Here is a 21,382-nt window from a genome sequence, read left to right as displayed (position 1 = left end):
TGCTTATTTTTAGCACGTGTCACATCGAATGTTTAGATACTAATTAGGAGTATTAAACATAGACTATTTACAAAATTCATTACACAGATGGAGGATAAACGGCGAAACAAATCTATTAAGCCTAATTAATCCATCATTAGCAAATGTTTACTGTAGCAACACATTGTCAAATCATGGACTAATTAGGCTTAATAGATTCATCTCACCGTTTAGCCTCCACTTATGTAATGGGTTTTGTAAATAATCTACGTTTAATACTCCTAATTAGTATCTAAACATTCGATGTGACGGGTGCTAAAAATAAGTAAGAGTAACCAAACGGCCCCTAAGGAAGGAAGAGAGAGGGGAACTGGAGGGGGCGCACGGAAAATGAGGGTAGGGATGTTTTATCCCGGTTGGAAACACCAACCGGGATTAGAGGGTTCCTCTTTTATCCCGGTTGGTGTTTCCAACCGGGATTAATCACATTGATCCCGGTTGGTGTTTCTAACCGGGATAAAATGGGGACCCTTTAGTCCTGGTTGGTGTTTCCAACGGGATAAAAGGTCCCTCCAGACCACTAGTCTTTACAACCGGGATTAAAGGGGTTCTTTAGTCCCGGTTGGTGAGCCCCTCACCAGTGGGGGGTGGTTTAGTCCCGGTTGGTGAATCTTTTATCCCGGACCAACTTTAAACTAGGATAAAATGTGGTGGATGGAAGGTGAGTTCTTTACTAGTGAGGACGACGTGGGCACGAGAGCGTGTTCGCCTACACTCACTGCAGGGGGAGGTTGAAAGTTCACACTGGGAAGCGTTGCGCAACCTGCTCCCCGCGTACAGATGTATCACCAGAGTGCAGCTGGGGGATGGCCAATCCACGGATTTCTGGGAGGATATATGGGAAGGTGGAGTGCCTATGTCGAATGCTTTCCCCGCTCTCCATAGCCATGTCGTCAAGATCGGCACGACGGTAGAAGAGACAGTTGAACAAGGGATCCTGCCTTTTCTTGCTCCGCTCCTCAGCTCTCAAGCCACGAGGGAACTGCAAGCCCTCGAGGAGCTCCTTGCTGACTTGATCCTCACCAGCGAGGAGGATGCACGCACATCTTGCTTCGAATCCGTGAACCATGGACTGCACACTGGGCATCAGTTCAGGACAACGCTGAGTGTGATATGTTCAAGTTCGTCTGGCAGAGTCATTCCACTCCCCGTGTCAAGTTCTTTGGTTGGCTCATGGTGCTTGATGTAGATTATACATAGCAGTCATGTAGTCCGAAGCAGCGGCTACTAACACATCGTGCTCTACACGAGATGTGTTCTTCAAGGCTTTGATCCTTCGCTTAGGTAGAAGTTTGCGGTTACAGTTAAGTCGATCTTACATGATACAGGCTCAAATGACTCATTCATGAAAAAAACTAAAGAGACTTTATTCCAGCTCAGGCTTCCCGCTCGCTTGCTTCCTGAAGTTTATGTCCTCCTAAATGCGAAGAAGCAGCTGCATAGGCGATAGGAATTTATTTCCAAAGATCCTCCTGTTGCGCTCGTTCCATATATTCCATGCCGATGCCGTTATGATGCAGTAGGCCGCTAATGATCTCCGGCCGTGTGTAAACTTTGCCACCAAGGAGAGGAGGATGCCGAACATCTGTTCTCCAACTGCAGCTTTGCCCGCTTGTTCTGGACAAAACTAGGGTGGCCTGCCTCCTCACTCCCATCACCGACCTCCATATGGAACACACAGCCCCCCACTGGTATACCTGTTATCCTGCTCTCGACTTTCTTACTCCTATGCTGTTGGAGACTTTGGAAGCACCGCCACGACATTGATTTCAGAAGTGAGTGTCTCGACCTCGCTCGTTTGTTCTGTGGATGTAGAGAGGACTGTGTACTATGGAGAGGTCGCTTGCCTCGCAAGCACCGCTCGATAGTTGGTGTGTGGTGTAATTTGTTTACTATGGCGTGAGTTCTCTACTCTCTCCCTCCTTTGTATTATCTAGCCGTAGGGCTCCCGACTATGTAACACGCACCGTACATTCCTGACTTGCCGGCATCTGTGGTAAAAAGTCAGGTGGTGACACTCATCCCCCTCATTCTCCTAAAAAAAGGTTGTAAAAAAAATACGACAGGAAATTAGATAGACTTCCATGCAATCGATATCTTCTTTTTTCCTTCTCATGTGTATCTCATTGTTCTCTGTTTCTGCCCCCCCCCCCCCCCCCCCCCTCTGGGGCGAAACCGGCGCACAAAGGAATATGCATGCAGACGTGACATGTCCTCTGGGAATTTTAAGTTTGGACGCTTAGCTATCCTATATATTCGAAAAATAGAAAACCGATGCCGAGATTGTTTATGAGCTAAGGAAAGCATTTTGGCCCAGCACAGTATATATTGTAAAATAAAAAGACCTTGTTGCTCTATCTGCAGGAAAGTTTCTCAAAAGCGTGGGCTTACGTAGCAGAAGGATCCTATTCCCCTTTCCACTTGGGGGCTAAGTAGTGCTCGACCATCACTCACGATTTGGTGCTGAAACCGCATTTTTTTTAGAGAAAGATTTGCTACTTCATTAGTCTCTCTCCGAGTTGAACTCACTTGGCCCATCCTTTTATTTTCTTTGTCTATCTAGGTTCTAGAGAAAGAAAGGTTGGACGGAAGAAAAAAATGTAGAATCTTTATCTTCGTGAAGCATTAGCCCCAAAGGAAGGAATCAAGGAACCATTGAATAAGGCCCCACAAAAGTATAAAGGGTGGAACAATGCAGCTGCGAAAAATTCTTAAATGTACCACTTGGGCAACTTTCTTTGCAGATAAATTCCTGAGTATATCCCTTTCTTTGCTCGATTTATGGAGCAAAATAAGAAAAGGAAAATGGGCATTCTTCTTTCTTCAAATAAAGGGCATTCTTAATAGGCTACAGTAATTCCCCTCATTTGTTTTTTGTTCATGAATAACTCAGCCACACTAGTTCCTCTCATCTCTATTAAAATTAATTCGTATTAACCCAATACATCGTGACCGCATGTTGTTGAATAAAATGTTGCATTGTCTAGATGATTTCCAATCATGGATTATGGGGTGCAAGAGCATGAGGCCGGGTTTGATCTCCAACTCGAAAATGAAAAAGAACAAAATTGGAGTACACAACTGTAGCAAAAAAATCTACTACCACCTTACAAGATCTATATATATCGTTACCCAAGAACAAACATGCACAACCTTTACTCTAGACCAACAGGTCATACTAATGTCGACAGCACAGTTCGTACCATGAGGAATTAATTTGTATGGTTTCGTACATATTCCTAAAATTCTTCGCTTCCTAGCTTGCAAATGAAGCTGCTAGCTGGATCCTTTTGCATGATCTCCAGCCGAGCCATCGCTAGAGTCTTTTTTGATACTAGTGGATTGAAATGTAATGGGAGAGATTGGATATAGGAAATTAGTTCATTTTTAGACTTAATTCCCTTCACTCCCTTCCACTCCTCTTCTATCCAACCAAGCCCTAATAAGCTGCGAATATCTACATCAAATTCCACAACCTGGATCGGACGAGCCAGAGTGATGTGAAGCTGATTACGCATATACAGCGTGGAGCTCGTGTTAAGTTCTGGATATATAGGAGTAGTAATAGCTTAGCTTGACATGAAATTAAACAGGACCTTCCATGCCTCAGTTGAAACATACCTAGAGCTCGAAATGGGTGAGAGCAACGGCAGAGATTTGCATCTGGCCGGGCCCAGCCTCAGAATCAGTTCACGTGGGGGAAAGGGAGGGGAGAGAGGGAGGGAGAGAAAGAGACTGCACGTGTCATGGTATAGTGATGCTCAGATTCTCAAAATTTGAATCACCAACATGTTATAGTACTTGTTTGAAATTTGATTATCAGTCTGTGGCACCTATAGTTGTTCCCTAACTGCGAAATTACTGGACACCGTTAACCATACGTTGTATCATCATCAGATCATCGATAGATGGTGCGTGAGCTTGAACCGTCGGCGCATCATACATAGAACGCAGTCTACCGATCCTGCTCTGAGTGCAGGATTTAGCTTATAACCCACGTTGTTTTACTCGTTTTAGTCGCAGCTGCAGTTGGTAGTAAAGATTAATAGAACAAATTTGATGGCCAGAGCCTATTAACACCGTTGGTGGCAGATGTCGCCAGTGAGTTCCTCCTCCCCTCCCTTCTCTTCTTCTTCATTTTTCCTAAAAATTATGGAGGAGCTTAAGGGGGCTCCATTGAGCGGCAGTAGGGGGGACTTGAGCCCCGCCAGCCCCACCGCTAGATCCGTCCCTGAACGCCATCGTCCAACGGTATGATTGTACGAACAGCAACTGTAGCATTAGAAGGCTTCAACACTGATGGGCGTACGATGGCGTTTCAGTATTTCACGTTGGAGCTTAGAACTTTGTCAGTGATGTAAAGCTGGAGTTTCAATGTAAAGAAAAGCAAAAAATGGATATAGCTCATAGAAGGGCACGATTCCAATAGGAATATGATCGGGAGTTCATACAGTCAGTGAAGTCTTGGATCTACTAGAGAATACATGACAAATGTTGACTTCGAGCCAGAAAATAAATGACATTCATTTTTTCCCCCACGCTACCTTCAGAAGGCTCCTAATTCCTAAACCATATCTGTCAGCATCTGTGCTCGTTTTCCATCGATATCCACGATCCACAATTCCACATGAATTCAGAGAGAGAACGTTGAACGAAGTGGATTGAAGAAACCAAGCTTGTTACAATGTACTAAGTATTAAAGAGTTTCATAAAAACTAAACAAGCAGCTTCGTAGCTCAGTTGGTTAGAGCACCCGTTTAGTAAGCGGGAGGTCTTGAGTTCGACTCTCAACGAAAGCAACTAATTTTTTGTTTTGCCTGCACTGCTCCTACTGTCTGCATTTCTGCTGGACTGCTACCTTGCATTAGTAGTTTAGTACAAACCAGCGGCTCCCTTGTTTATCGCTTTGATCTGAATTCCTGAGCTATATTCTTCATATGTATAATAAATTTAATCAAACATCACATATATATCGACATAATAGGAGTTGAAATACGCTCGCAAGAAGCAGTTGAACGCCTAAAAAGAAGTTCAGGATCATATTATCTAGGCCAAGCCCTTGGTCACAAGGTTCTCGATCCAAGGGGTCAACGAACGAAATCGTGAAGAGCAGTATATCACCTACATCAGTAACTATTGCTTACCTACACCATGAATTAGCTGCGGGAAATTTGAAAACAGAAATGATGTGCCATAGAAATGATACATATGGGAAATTCAGTAGCAGCTTAGAGTGTGTTTGGATGGAGGGACGGGACGGACGGGATAAGGTCATCCCGGATGATCCTGTCCCATCTCATCTCAGCTCATGTTTGGTTGGAGGGACGGGACGATTCTTGTTTCGTATTTGATTGGCGGGATAAGTCCATCCCGAATGGTCCCGTCCCATTTTTGGCTGGAGTAATTAGGATGGATGGCTGGATATGATCACTCATTATGTTCAGTTGGTAAGGTTACCTCTTTTGGAGGATCACAAGAACACCAGTAATGCAATTAAAGGGTTACAACAGTAATACATTCCATAATGCAAGTAGGAGGCACCAGTATTCACACGAACACCAGTAATGCAATCAAGTTGGAGGATCACAAGAACACCCGTAATACATTTCACAACACACATCAATACATTTCATAACACACATCAATAAACCATACCGATTAATCAAGTAGGAGGCGTTCCATACATTCCATAACTGAAATGAGCACAGTCCAATCACACAGTACCATGTTTAAGAGGGTTACAGCCCACAAAGCTAACAAATTTAAAGCAAATTGAAACCACAGTGCATTGTTAGTGGTACAAATAAAACAAAGGTCGCAACCAATAGTTCTCCTGGTGCATCCTTCATTCTTTAACACCTAGAAAACTTGTTGGCGATGAAGAAGGCAACCCAATTCAACTTGTGATTGAAAGGCAGCTTGTAGAAGGCCTTAGCAATGTGAGGATTAGCAATCAGGTATGCATAATAGTAGGATATGTGTGCCTCCTCAAAGCCTGGAAGGCTTGTCAGGACATTAAATAGATCTTCAGGCAGCTCATCTGCTGGAGGGGATGGAGGAGGGGGTGCAGGAGCAGCAATCTTCTCTATAGCATTGGAGAGCTTCTCACCAACAAACTTGAGTACACCAACCAGAGTACTGCCATCTTCAATGTCAATAATTGTCTTGGCTCTCTTGGGTTTACTAGCATATGATGATGCCCCATTGTCATCAGGAGTGTCCTCCTTCTCTTCAGTTTCACCATCTTCAGTACCAAGAGGATCAGTTGAGCTCTTCGCATATTTTCCTTTAGCCATGGTGTTATCGAAGATTATAGACATTTCATTGTAGTGCACCAAAGGTTTGTTTAAGTACTCAGCATCATATTTGTGATCCTACAAGAAAAACCCAAATGTATTAATATTATACATATAAGAGTAGTAGAGTACTATAAAATAAAAAACTGAAATAGACATATGTTGCAATTTTATCTTAATATATCCATTATAGTGCTCTTGGTCAATAGAAATTATATTATTGTCTTCATCTCACAAAGCAGCACTCAAATTTTGAAGCCTCAATATATTTTTGTACTTGCGCTTCCATGTCTTTAAATAATTTTTAGTCTGTTCTCCACTAAGACTGGTATTGCATTGTTCATTCAGAGCACGAGCACACATATTGAAGTGCACTTTCTTGAACTTTCATGATGTCCTAGTACCACTGACTATCAAATTGGACAGGTAAGAAAGTATGAAAGTGGACATGTTTGATGTCCAGGTTGCAATGCCATTCCCATCAGAATGCTCCCCTTTTCCCTCAGGCTCCATTTCATGGCATCCATTAGTTTCATATGAATACAAATAAGATGCAAACTGAAAATTGTCCATACATAATCCAAACAAGGTACAAACTTAAAATTATCCATACATATGAATACAAACAAGATGCAAACAGAAAATTATCCATACATAATCCAAACAAGGTACAAACTAAAAATTGTCCATACATATGAACTACAAATTAGTTTCCATTGTGGTTCTGACGGACTGCCCACATGTGATCAGCAATTTGCTGCCTAAAACCAACCATGGCAGCATGTTCATTTGCTTGGCCCGATGATGATGTAGAGTGGTTTTGAACTGGCCAATCTGATTCTTGTATGATTAGCTCATTGCTTCCATCTTGTATAACCCAGTTGTGGATAATGCAGCAAGCTACAGCAATATCTACTTAAGTAGGGAAAGGAAAAAATGATTTTGCATCATCAAGTATTTTGAACCTCCTCTATAGTGACCCAAATGCCCGCTCTACGGTGATACGAAGACTGGAGTGCCTAAGGTTGAACAACTCCTTCTCATTTTGCACTGGATTAGTTCCCCATTCATTCAAATGATACCGGACAGTACGAAAAGGAGGCATGAATTCAGGTTTGGCTCCATATCCAGCATTAACTAGGTAGTATTTGCCTAGCATATGAACCACAAATGGTATGAGTATTTGCCTAGCATATCAACTAGGTAGTATTTGCCTAACATATCTACAATCAACATAGTGTTATGGAGAAATTTAGCTAGAAAATTAGTCTATTACCTTGTGGAACACGAAGGCCATTCTCACATTCTAAAGCATCTTGCAAAACTAGAGCATCATATGCTGTCCCCTCCCAACCAGCCAAGACAAAAGGGAATCGAAGATCGAAATCTATTGTTGCCATAACATTTTGAGTTGGATAGGACTTTCTACCACGAAAGAAAGGTTCCATTTCCTTAGAAACACTTGCTCTTACATGTGTGCCATCAATAGCTCCAATACAATCCTATTTAGTGTTGAATACATCCAAACAAAATATTAGGAATGATACGAGTAACTAATTAATTAAATTGAGATATGGTTGTTCCTCACACCTGAAATAAGGATCCCACCTTGGGTTCCCTGCAATTTTTGTTGGAGTCTCCAATAAAGGTGGCCTAATTAGTTCTTCTCGTAGTTCTCCAATGGCATGAAGAACTATGTTGAAATATTGGCTCACTGTTTCACCGGATCTATCAAAATTAGTAACAACTAGTCTATTTCTAAGGTTGTGTGCCACTGTATTTAGAAACATGGCTACTTGTTGCTCAACACACATATGAACCATGTCTCTCAGTAGGTCACGATCCCTAAAAAGTTTGCAAAATCGAAAGAAACAAGCTCTATTGAGTCTAAGCATTTTTACACAAGTTGTATCGTCCTTCCATATTTTTACATTTAGGTACTCCATTCTAATCCTATCCCTCTCTTCAATTGGCCCATAACCAATGCATTCTCTCCTCACACCCATCTTTCTTTTTCTAGACTGAATCACTATTGTCATCATTAACAAAAACATATGGGCTCCAGCATCACAAATCAAAACCTTGATCCTTTGTTACATCTACAATACAACAATCAAACATAAACATATATGGCACCATATCATACATGCTAGTACATTGTTTCCATGGAATACATGCCACAAATTATGCAGAAGCCATGGCTAGGGTTTTATACCTTGGGATCCTTCAGCGTCGAGGAAGAAGCCGGCGGTGAAGAAGCAGTCTTGCATCGGGGATGGTGGGGAAGCAGTCACTGGGCGGTACGGATCTGCACCGGGGACGGCGAGGATGGATGAGGAGGAGCGACGGTAGGCCGGTGGCCGAATCTGCACCGGGCCGACGTAGTCTCGGCCGGCAAGCGGAGGGGCACCGCCAGGCGCCTGGTGCGTGGTGCGGCACCGCCAAGGAGGAATGGGAAGGTCGCGTAGGAAAAACGGGAGGGGCCTGGTGCGAAGGGGTGCGATGTGGAGGTGAGGGGGTGAGGCACAGGGGCAAGCAGTGACGGGGAGTACCCGCATTATTGGCACGTGACGCGGGCAGGACGCGAGCGCGGAACGGGGATGGATCGGTCCGACCATTTTTTGCGGATCGTTTCGTCCCTGATCTACATGGAATATTCCGTATCTGAGATGGTTCCATGCACTGTGACTCCCAACCAAACACATCAAAAAAGGGATGACCCTATCTCGTCCCGTCCCGTCCCTCCATCCAAACGCACCCTTGCATGTCGTATTCAGCAGCAGCGAGTTCAGATGGTTACATCGCACCTGCTGGGGATGGGGGAATGACTAAGGCAAGATTTTGTTTAAAAAAGAAACTACAATGCAAGATTGGTTGCTATTGTTTACAGCTCGGCAATAGAAATGGGCCTCAGAAATTTGAACATAATTGACTCTTTAATATAGTCTAAATTTGTCTTGCTGCTAAGAAAAAAAAGTAAATTTGTTGGTTTCTACATTGACAATAGGACTTGAGGAGAAATTGTTTCTACATTTCAGTCAATTCTGAACTGTTACCATACGACTTGAGGAGTTGAGGTAGACTACAATGGTTTGTTATGAAAAAATTTTAAGTACAGAGTCAATTATACATTTGGTTTAGGAACATTCAACTAAAGCCGCCTACCATCATATGTGTGCCACGGTCCACCGTCGCAACAAGAAGATAAGCTCATTCCTAGTTGATGACCAATTGATCACCCCACATGAAGCCAAAGCCGCCGTTTTGCTGGATTTCTACCGCGATCTTCTTGGAGCTCAGTTTGAAAGCAGCCCCCCTCCTAGACTTGCACGCCCTCTACACTAGCACCCGGCTTGATTCCCATCAGGCCAAGGAGCTCATTCGCCCTTTCTCTCTATAAGAGCTCAGAATGGTAGTGTTTGATATGAAGACTGGCAGTGCGCCAGGGCCGGATGGGTTTTGTCCCGCCTTCTACCGTGCTGCTTGGACCTTTGTCAAAGATGACCTCCTGCAACTTCTCCATGACTTTCATGCCTAAGATGCTGATTTGCACCGCATCAATCTGGCTTACATTGTGCTTCTGCCCAAGAAGAAGAATACTTCCCATCCAAAGGACCACAGACCGATTTCCCTTCAGAATTGCTCCACTAAGATCTGCACCAAGGCTCTGACATCACGCCTGCAGCTGTTTGTCAAGTACCTTGTGCATGCCAACCAGACATGATTCATTAAAGGTCATTGTATTGCTGAGAATTTCATTTACACCACTGATATTGTTCAGTACTGTCACCAGCGACGTGCTCCGGCAGTGGTTTTGAAATTGGACTTTCAGAAGGCATTTGACTCAGGTCCTAGATTCGATCATGGAAGCCAAAGGTTTACCTATTCTCTAGCACCAGTGGATCTCTCAACTCAACTGCTCTAGCCAAAATGCGGTGCTGCTTAATGGAGTTCCTGGTACTCCCATCCAATGCAAGCGAGGATTACGACAAGGAGACCCCCCCCTCTCCCTACCTTTTCATACTTGTGGCAGATGTTCTCTAGCAGCTCATTATTCGGGTGTCTCAAGATGGCCTTCTCAGGCATCCTTTAGCTCCAAAGCAGTCATGTTCTGTTCTGCAATACGCCGATGACATGCTTATCATCATTCAAGCAGATTTTGATCAGCTTACCACTCTCAAGTGCCTCTTGGATGATTTCTTCTGTTTCACCGGCCTGCAGATCAACTTCGATAAAAGCACTCTGCTCCCCATGAATGTATCTACAGAACAAGTAACTTTTCTAGCATCAGTGTTTGGCTACCCAGTGGACTCCTTTCCTCAAACTTACCTTGGTCTGCCTCTAACTCCCTACAAACTTCGACCTGGGCATCTCTGACCAGTAGTTGACCGTTTTGCTTCTTCAATTTCTGGGTGGAGAGGGCGTCTCCTCACCCCAAGTGGCTGCACCACCTTTCTCAAGTCAATTCTGGTCAGTTTACCGGCTTATCCCATGCTCTCCAATCTCCTCCCCCTTGAATCCCTCGGTGCCATGGAGAAACTCTGCAGAGCTTTCCTCTGGACAGGAGATATAAGTTGCTCTGGTAGCCAATGCAAAGTGGCTTGGGAAACTGTTTGCCTCAGGAAGGATCAAGGGGGCTTGGGGTTAGAGTTCTATCACGGCAGAATGAATGTCCTCTCTACAAAATGCTCCTCAAAATTCATGAACCACCAGCTACTCCTTGGCAGCTATGGTTTTAGTTCAACTATGGCTCTCAAGGACACTGTGATCTTAGGGATCCTCATCACCTTAACACCCCAACCTGGAAGGTCTTCCTCTCCATACTACCTACCTTCAGGCAGCACACGTCAGTGATTATTGGTGATGGTTCTTTCACTTCTTTCTGGTCTGATCACTGGATTGGCTCTGCACCTCTGGAGATGGCCATGCTGGTCCTATTCTCGCACGCCCTGAGACCCAATATCTCAGTGCAATCAGGTGCTGAAGGTGGCCACTAGGACCTCACGCTCCAACCCATGATGACTCTTATAGCACAACAAGAACTCTTTACTCTTATGCAAGCTCTCCAAGATGTGCAGCTCTCATCGGCAGTCGCTGACCGTCGGGGCATGAGGACGACACTCGCGCCTTTCTCCACCGGACTCCTCTACCACGCCCTGTCCCCAACAATTCCACCGGATGGTTTCCTTCCTCTCCTCTGGCATAGCTTCACAACGCCGCAAGCTCAACAGTTTTCATGGCTCATCCACCACTACAGGCTGCCCGCTGCTGCTCTACTGCATCATCGCAACATCGTCGGCAGTGATGAGTGCCTGTACTGCCACCAAACTGAGGATCAACACCATTTATTCCTCTCCTACCCCAAGGCGGCAGCCTGCTGGACCATGCTGGGAGCAAGTAACCTCAGCGATGCTTCGATCCCTCAGCTTTGGGAACATCCGCTCCTGCAACTCCCGGAGTATCCACTTCGGTCCACCATCATCACTTGCATTCTATGGATCATCTGGAAAGCTAGGAATGCGCGGGTCTTCGAACATGTTGATAGAATCCCATAAGTGATCCTACGACAAGCTGCTGGAGAACTTCATCTCTGGTCTCACCGTGCGAAAGATGGACCTCAATGTACAGCTCTGAGGCAATGGAGTGTGAGGATAGCTGATGTAGTAGGGTGACTCCATCGCTTCTTTCTCTTTCTTTTCCCTATTTCTCAAATCTGTGTATGCCCTGAACCTTGCATGTGTAATATAATTGTTCAGGTTGGCACTTTGCTAGCTGCAGATTCTTAAAAGACATTCAGCTATTTTTCGAACTCTAGTTAACTGAACAACCAGGTCAGCTTGATTCTTGCACTCACTGCACCGAACTGTTGAAGCTTGAAAGTGTTGTCATCAAGCAGGGGAAGAGCAGGTAACTGGCCGAGGTTGAAGAAGCTGTCAGAGTTGTTCCTGGTGCCACTCGACACGCCTCGTGTGCAGCCGCTCCATGTTCCCGAAGAATCCCTCGAGCTGGTCCTCCACGCCTCCTCTTCCGACGATGTCGAACATGCCGCGGTGTGTATCCGTGCGACCGACGGAGAGCGATGGGGAAGCGACCGTGCTGCGGGTGTAGCAGCGGTAGGCGTCGGAGGGCGTGCAGTTGCGGTCGTGGCAGTCAGATACCACAAATCTTGGGAGCGCTTCCACTCCTCATGTCGGGATACATAGGGGAGGAGCGGGGAACGGGCCGATTGGGGCGGGAGGCGGGGAGGACGCTGATGTTGGGTGGCGGCGGACAGCAATAGGAAACAACGAGGGGGCTTTCTACAAAAGTTTGAATCATGATTAAGGTCCTGTTTTCTTCCACTGACTTATTTTTAGCACCCATCACATCGAATGTTTAGATACTAATTAGGAGTATTAAACGTAGACTATTTACAAAACCCATTACATAAGACAAATCTAAACGGCGAGACGAATCTATTAAGCCTAATTAGTCCATGATTTGATAATGTGTTGCTACACTAAATATTTGCTAATGATGGATTAATTAGGCTTAATTAGGCTTAATAGATTCGTCTCGCCGTTTAGATTCCACTTATGTAATTGGTTTTGTAAATAGTCTACGTTTACTACTCCTAATTAGTATCTAAACATTCGATGTGACACGTGCTAAAAATAAGACACGGGAAGAAAACGCCCCCTAATAGTCGCGATCCGGGGTATTTTGAAAAATACCGGATATCGGATCCAAAATAGGAGCCTCTCTCTAAAATTTGGATCCGGCGACCTGGCAGCGACGAGACTGCGCGCGACCGCCGGCGACGCCCGCCACCGGCCCACCGTGCCCGTCGCGAGCCTCCGTCAAACTCGCGCCCCCAGGTGCAACCTCTGTCCCGGCACGACCCCGCTCCCCTAGATTCTTCTTGAGGGCTGGATGCAGATCCTCCCGCGGCTCCATTGCCGTCCCTCTCGTCGCAACCCAAGAAAGGCCCCGCCGCCCTTCGGGGTTCTCGCAAGCCATAGAGGGTCCGATGGCGGCTCGCCGGCGAGTGGACTTGGCGAATGGGCGGGCAGCGAGGGAGTCAGCGGAGTCACTGCTGCCGTAGCAAGTGCTCTCCAGCGTCTCCCTTGCCTTGCATAATTAGCCACAAATACTTGGGTCATTCGGTGATGGAAAGTTGGCAACGATCTTGGATATTTGGATGCACCTTTCTTTGTTCCAAGGAATTTTCAATGGCAACATTGTTGATGGAAAATGGGACTGAAGGAAATCTACAGTGTCTGCCCGACAGACTGAACTCTGAAGTTGCTCCTGTGATACTGACAAAAATGATAAAGCTCATTCTGTAACGCACAAAGAAGGAATTCCTCAACCATAAATACTAAAGGAAACAATCACATCAATGGCTTTCCACCACTCTGTTCACATCATTCACTGAAGGTAAAACCGCACTGTCACAGTGAATAAGAATAAGTAAGCAAAATTTTGTGTTTACTGTCCTAACAGAACAGTGCTGCAAGAGCGTAACGATTTCAACGACTTTGACACAGGCTTGTCTTAGCCTGGAAGTTCAGTTTTGCCATGACCTAAACATTCCTTTTCACTTCAATGTCAAAGAGGTAATTTAGCACATTTCGGGTGAGATATATCTCAGCCCATGTGATGACCATTGTACCTTAGATCATAGGCAAACATGTTGAGAATCACCAGAGTGGCCGACTAAAGGTTAAGAGATTCAGCCGTTAAGATGCCAGGTAGGAGTTGCATCTTTTTTTTTTGGCCTATCTAGGTTACATATATTTCTGACTTGCATCATCATACTAGCATATTTATCGACTAACACGTCTAATCATGCTTTCAATCTGCAGGATGTCACCAAGGGGTATGATCTACATTCCCTGTTACAAAGGTTTGTACGCCATCTTCAATTCAATCAGTCAAAATATTGTGTTTAGATGATGCCGGAGCACCAACGCCAAGCGCTATGTAACATTCCAGTTTTACCACACAAACCACTTGCAATATGAACAGGCTGCCGCAAAATGAATGGCTACTGAAATCATCTTTCCCATTGCAGGTTACAGCCACAAGCCTGAGGAATATGCCTCAGCCGGAGGACATGGCAAATGGTCTCAAGGTTCTAACCTTGAGCCCTTGACATTGTCTAAGCTATCCCTGGAGTGACAAGTGAGCATGCCGAGCAACCAAGTCTCCTGCATCTTTTGTTTTTTTGGAGGGTCAGTCACTCAGTCCCCTGCATCTTTCTTCACCAGGCTCGCTCGGCCAACACCTCCTTCACTTTCAGGTCATCCATCAGGCCATCAGCATGCACCATCCTTCCATTACACTTTCTCTGGCTGCATTACCAACTCTTCCAGTTTCTTCAGCCAGCAGCCAATCTCCTCCAGCTCCAGGTGACGCACCGGGCACAGCACGGTCCGATTTTTCAGCATCTGCAATATGGCACGCCACAGCTGCAGCAAACTGCGCCATCCACCATCCTGAAACTGAAAACAAATATAATTTCCTAGTTAACAACCACATACTTGCTTGGAAAGCATTTCCACTTCGGGAGGAAAACATCTATTCTTAACAGTAAAATTCCTAAAATAATGGATCAAAATCCAGCAAATTCAGGACTCACATTCTGCAACTGTTCCCTCATGTATCCTTCTCGTGAACCAGGTGCGAGAGCTACTAGCTTACATGCTAATATCCTCTTCCATCAGAGCCAATTTGTCTCCAACATCGAAGAGTCTGTTCACTGTTTTCCATAGCACCTAAAACCATACTACTTCAGAAATGGTATATATTAGCTGCGGACCTGCTAATCACAATCCAATCCTGCAGAATGTGCATACATGAGGCGGCCTGTTAAATGTTCAGACTTTTGGCTTTAGGACGGAAGTTTAAGTATCTACTCCCTCCATCCCAAATTACTATTCATTTTGGTTTTTCTACATACACAGCTTTTGATATGCATATAGATATGTACTTATGTCTAGATACATAGGAAAAGCGTTGTATCTATAAAAGCCAAAACGAATAGTATTTTGGAACGGAGGGAGCAGATGTGACGAATATTTTGAACATCATCAATCGTGTTCTAAACAACCTGAACTATCAGAATCAGCGCAAATAACGCTAAATTCAAACCCTACCTAACACACACACGACACACCTTATGAATAGAAAAACACTAATCTCTTACTGCACAATTGGATATCGAACTCACCAAGACGGCTCGAGATTTCACAGGACTTGCTCACCACCAAAACAAGTGCCAACATCACAGTCAAACTCAATCAGGCAATAGAAGCACCTCCTGTCAGCCCAACGAAGCAAAGGATGACCATTAGTTGGGCGCACAAAAATAAGCAGCCGGCATATCCGAATTGAATCCCAGAAAGCACAAATCAAGGTCCCAAATCCTAGGATGCCAAAAGTTGGTCCAGGAAGCAAATGGTTTTGTGCTTGATACAAGTCTTCACAAATGGCCATACCAACATGCTTCTCTACAGCTCGCACAGCTTTTTCTCGAGTAAGGTCATCAGTATTCAGTACTATTGTTCTATCAACAAAATGGAATCATGACGAGAGCAACAGGAGGGAGTGCAAAACGAGATCAACCAGTTGCAAAGCAGAGAAGAATGCAGCTCTGCAATGATGGAACACCGGAAAGGAGCTGTCTAATTGGACGGTTCAGGGCTCATCTGAGCCAGATTTGCTGGCATTAGCATCACCACAGGCATCATCACCCATGCACAGAAAAGGAAGTGTCACTGAGCGCTAAGTAATGAAGTGATCCTGTCTCTCACTCAAGCACACTGCAGAGAGATATTGGGTCCTGCACTGACCAAAAGGGTAGCGGCAGATCAGAGGACCTGGAAAAGGCTGGGAAACCATGAGCCTCTGATCCCAAAATATAGAGATGCCTCGACAAAATCATTGCCAATGCGAAGGAGTTACGCGCTTCCACAATAATTCCTTCGCTTCCACAATCGCTGAAGATTGACGGCAGCGTCGTCGTGCATAGAGAAAAGGTGATGTAGAATCGAAGAGGATGTTGTGGTGATGAGGAATCGAGAATGAGATGTGCACGTTGGAAAAGGGGACGCTGTGATCAAGATGGAACTGCAAAGATCTGCAGAGGTCAATGATAATGTCCTTATGATTTCAACAGGGAACGTGAAAGCACAAGCGCAATGGATGATGCCTGCCACAAATGGAATTGGATCAGACGCCTGGAGTCAAGGTCATGCCTACAAAACATCCTGTGCGCCTCTGTTTATGCTGAATGATTGATTGGCGAGCGAAAGCAGATGGGCACCTGTAACTGAAAAACTGTATGAACATGACTTATTTTCTATAAAAAAAAAACAAGTGAATGTTGTGTACATTCTTTACAGGTTGGAACTTGAAACAGAAGGACACATCATCATTTACATAAAGGTACAGTTTTTTTTGAAATGTACATAAAGGTACAGTACAACGTGCATCGGCTCCCATTTTGTCCATAAAACATGGTTCATGAAGGTGTTTCAGCACAGTACCATAGCCAAAGCATATTTCTGAATCAGTAGCATGTAAACTCACTGGCAACGTGTTGATTCTGTCAAAAAATACTGCCTACATCCAATCCTGCTTACGGTTAACAATTTCAAAGACTATTCAATGCTTCCACCTAGTCATGCGTCACATAGTATAGGTCTGCAGCTAATCTTATTTGCCTATTTCTTGGATCAGAAGTTAACTGATAGGAACCAGTGAGATGTCCTTGGGTGCTGAATGCGTCAGTGTACACTAGAACCTTCAGCTCAAGGAAGCATCCCAAAATTCTCTCAGATAAAAGAAAAACTATACGAAACAATTGTTCCCCACCCAACCGATCTCCAAGTAGCAAATATAGGTGGAAAGAACTAATTCAGGAATAAGGATCAACTTGAGCTCTTGAGCAACTGGAGAAACATAACATCAGATTCGCATATTGGCAATCATAGCAAAGGGAATGTTATAAAGTTGCAACTTTGGAAAAATTGCTCTAAGAAAAGAAGTGTTAAAATTGTGATATGTACAATCAAGAATTTGAGCTCGTAAACAGTCTTCCCAAAAGAAAAAAAAATAGAGCTTTGGAGACACAAAAAATCTACTAGAACAATATGCACAAGAATCCATTCAAGCATTCAACGAATCTAAGAATCGTAATCACATATTAAAAAGGGGATACATAGCCAAGTTTCTTAAGAATCCCAAACATGACTCACTAAAACAAATCTCAAACCCATTCATGCTCTCCATTTACTCAACCAAAGTCAACTGAAACCTCTGAAAACAAAAACAACCATCTAAGAGAAGCCAGGTATCCCCCACGGCTCTCAATTTTACTACAGTACTTTAGCGACATAAGAGCCAATGTAATAGGTACTGATGAAACTAGAATAAACATATAAATAGCAACATTCCTGTCTAAATATGTAAAAGATATCAGTAAATCTCACCATGTAAAACTGTTGAGCATTTGAACTTCCAATAAACAAAATTACACTAGAATTATATAAACTGCCACAAACCTAAATAAGTATTAAACCAACCGGAATATCTGACGATGCCTCCATGAAAGAAAGCATCGCTAAACTTCACTCTAGAATCTAGACAGTATCCCAGACCACACTGCACCAACAGTTCCACTACAGCAACCGTAGAGGCATGAGCAACAAGACAAGGATCACAAACATCACACTGACACCCAATTCAAGAAGGGATTGCAATTATCCAAACCATATTATCATATTTAAGCCTCAGGACACAGCAGGGTACGAGTGAACGATTCAAACTATAGTTTTGAAACACTTTACTTCAAGCAGAGTATGCACAAGAACCATTGCGGGAATGCACAAAGTTGACCACAGTAAACCAATCAAGCTCTTCATGCAAAGTGGTAATTTACAAAATTGGCAAGAAACTTGAGAATCAATGAGGGCCCAGCCTGAACAAGGTTTAGAATTTAACCACATTGGAGCCATACAAGAAGTCACCAAATTAGAATACAGCCCCCTCACCTTTCTGTCCCCTACCGCCCTCTCTAAACACGAAAACTGAAAAAGAAAAAGAAATGCAAGAGGATGCGAACATTGGAGGACCGCGCAAAGATGCCCTCCACTCGTCAAATTACAACAGAACATGAAAAAGAAAAGAAAAGAAAAGAAGAAGCTTACAAAAATCACTCAAGAACACGGCGAGCGGCGCCGGGAACGGCCGTAGATCCGTACAATACGCCGCCGCCGCCTCCTCCAACCGTATGTATACGCCGTATATACGGAAGCACGTGCGCAAGCCAGCCTCGCGGGCCGAACCTCCTCCCTTCCAGTTCCATCCCCTCCCCCTCCTCCCGTCGTTAGTAGTAGAAAACAATGCCTGGCTCCACCCTGTCTGCCGTTGGCGGTGGCGGTGGCGCCCTCCTGCGCCTACATTGGCCGGGACGCGCTTGGGGATAGGGCGGTAGGAGGGCGGGGGTGGAACGCCCTTGGGGCGATAGGAGGGCGCGGAGGAGGGGCTGTTCGGTCACTTCTGGCGGCGGTCGCCAGGATCTCCATGGGAGGCGGCGTGGATAGAAGAGGAGAGGAGACGAGGAGCCCTTTCCTTTATGCGAGAGCGAGTGGCCTGCGCTCTGCCCACTGCGGCCGCTCGTATGTGTAGGTGAGAACTGAGCCGTGAAGAAAGACTACGTCTATGGTCACCGGCAAAGAGTTGTAGTTGGTCCGATGAAAATTCGCGGAAATCAGTTTATTTTATCTTATTTTTCTATACATATATATATACACGTACTCATCTTTATGGATACACGCACCTGTACGCATATTTGAAAGAGTGAGCCAAAAAATAGCATAATTACATATGAAAAAAAATTCATAGTTTGAGTGACACATAAAAAAGCTTAAGATCCTAAATTCAAAAGAGGTTTTAAACTCTTAACACGTTGTTAACATGGAGCATAGGAAGAAAGCCTAGCTCGATTCTCGTTGGGCCGGTGATGACGGTGCCATACTGCCATGTATCGTTTTTCTTCTTGAAGGCATTGCTGTGAGGATCTCAACCTCTAGGGACAGATGCAGGTGAAATCAAAGAACCGACTCGCTGGTTTAAGCGGCGGCAACATCTTGATGTTGCTCTCCTCTTGAGGTGTTGTCTTGGAGGTCTTGATGGTGACACTATAGTCAGCTTAGAGCGATGGCGGTGTCCAATCTATTTGTGTGGTAGAGATCGACTCAGTGCGGTTTCTAGATGACAAGGGTTACCAGGCAACACATGACCGTCGACGATCCTAACATCAAAAGTTTCTAAGAAGACAACTGATTTGATGCGTTTGTTACTGCATAAGGATCAAAGCAAGGTTGATGGAAAGACGTAGAAGAAGTGCGAAGCTTAGTGTTTCAAGCTTTCTTTTTTAATTTCTTTCTTTCTTATCTTTTGTTTTTCTCGATTTGAGACTCGCTGGTTACGTAGCTAGATTTTTTTTTGTCGTAGAAATTCATTGTGCAAGATCGTATATTTTCCTTAATATAAAAAGAGCATCGGAAGAAAATATTTATTTCAAAAAATGAATAAATTTATTTATTTAATTCAAAAAAAGAAAAATATGCAAATTAAGCATAGCTCAGCTAGTAAAGTTTGATTTAAATCCTCGAATTGACATAAGTGCACATATTTTTCTAAACTTATTTTGAGAATTAAACGGCGTTATTCTAGAAAGTGCCTATAGCTTTATAGGAATAGAATTGTGTGCGTGTGGTGAGCATCCATGCATGTGTTTGTACTATGTTCAAAATATATATATATATATATATATATATATATTACGTTGGAACTAGTTGGGTTACAATGTGTTAAGACTCGAGGACTTGACCATTAAACGGGTTTCAAATCCTATAAATGGTATCCCAACATATCATATTTTCATGATTCCGTTTACAGCTTTATAGGCATGAACAGTTTTGTTATTAATATATGTATCTTGATGTGAATGCTGCTCGTGGACCGTGCCTATGGATGAAGGGTTCTGCAGGCGTGGGGCCCAAGAAGATGGAGCGAGTGGGGCCTCAAGTTTTTTTTTCCGCCTACTAGGGGTGTGGGTCCGCCAAATTGATCGGGGGGAGTGGACAGGATGGGCTGTGGCCTGTGGGGCTGCAAAAGGACATTCTCCCCGCATATCTTTGTTTTTTCTTTCTTACGTTTAACCCAAATCATGAATCATGTCCCTTTCATATTTCATGAACACAAATTATAATTAGCATAAGCTTTTCACAAGAGCATGCAGGAGTACGGCGTGGAAGAGGAAACTTTTCAAATGAATGTAGGAGTACTGTCGAGTGTGACATGAAGAGAAGTCAACTGCTAAAGTATTATTCGAACGTCATTCATCAAAATTTACTGAAAAATTTTCCTCATAAAGCGTGGACAAAAGATGGTGACAGAAAGAGAGTTGCATGTATGATGTATAGGACAATGTGGTCGCCTAGTAGAGCCCCACGCTAATAAGGCCAAGATTTGAGCCAGGACACATCATGCTACGCTCCAAGGACGCAAGCGTAGTTTGTCTGATTGCTCTGTGTTGTGGTCCTCTCTCCTCTTATATGCATTCGCGAGATGCATGCTAGCTGCCTGGTTAGTTTCATTCCAAGATGTTGGATGCTTGTGCTAACGTGAAAGAGGTTTTCCTCCTAGCCTTTTGCTCCCAACCGTGTCTTCAAGTCACTTTAAGAGATAATGGACGTTGACTACTTCCATTGTGTAAAACATACTCCATCCATCCCGCCCGCAAAGTGTGTCCTTACAGTACTAATAATTAATCTAATTGTGATTAAAAATCTAGAGAAATAACATCAATTTGATCATTTTATTAGCTCTACGGATTCTCGATACGCTTTTTATTATTGGTGCGACTGTTGTTTTAATTAGATGAGATTTGCTAGAAGGTAAAAGGACACTCTTTATGAGACAATTTTTAAAGCACTTTTTGCGGGACAGCAGATATAGCCAAGTTTGTTCTAAAGACAAAGCACGATTCGGCC

General features: G+C 44.1%; 1 long non-coding RNA gene, 1 other non-coding gene and 1 pseudogene across 3 annotated transcripts; 2 read left to right on the top strand and 1 right to left on the bottom strand.

Annotated features, from left to right (window-relative positions):
• Positions 1 to 4,765: 4,765 nt before the first annotated feature.
• On the top strand, positions 4,766 to 4,838 carry TRNAT-AGU. The gene has a single exon. It is a non-coding gene; the product is annotated as a tRNA-Thr (tRNA).
• A 2,203-nt stretch (positions 4,839 to 7,041) lies between these two features.
• LOC101778274 lies at positions 7,042 to 7,783 on the bottom strand (annotated as a pseudogene).
• Positions 7,784 to 13,061: 5,278 nt separating this feature from the next.
• Positions 13,062 to 16,711, top strand: LOC111255730. 2 transcript variants are annotated; one of them, XR_002675610.1, is made up of 4 exons: positions 13,062 to 14,068; positions 14,183 to 14,223; positions 14,392 to 14,501; positions 14,588 to 16,711. It is a non-coding gene; the product is annotated as an uncharacterized LOC111255730 (long non-coding RNA). The 2 variants fall into 2 exon arrangements; XR_002675609.1 differs by having other exon boundaries at positions 14,392 to 16,711.
• Positions 16,712 to 21,382: the final 4,671 nt, after the last annotated feature.

The sequence above is a fragment of the Setaria italica genome, chromosome IX (assembly GCF_000263155.2).
Source record: "Setaria italica strain Yugu1 chromosome IX, Setaria_italica_v2.0, whole genome shotgun sequence".
NCBI lineage: Eukaryota > Viridiplantae > Streptophyta > Magnoliopsida > Poales > Poaceae > Setaria > Setaria italica.
The sequence above is the reverse complement of the archived record's forward strand: the minus strand, read 5'-3'. Positions and strand labels throughout refer to the sequence as shown.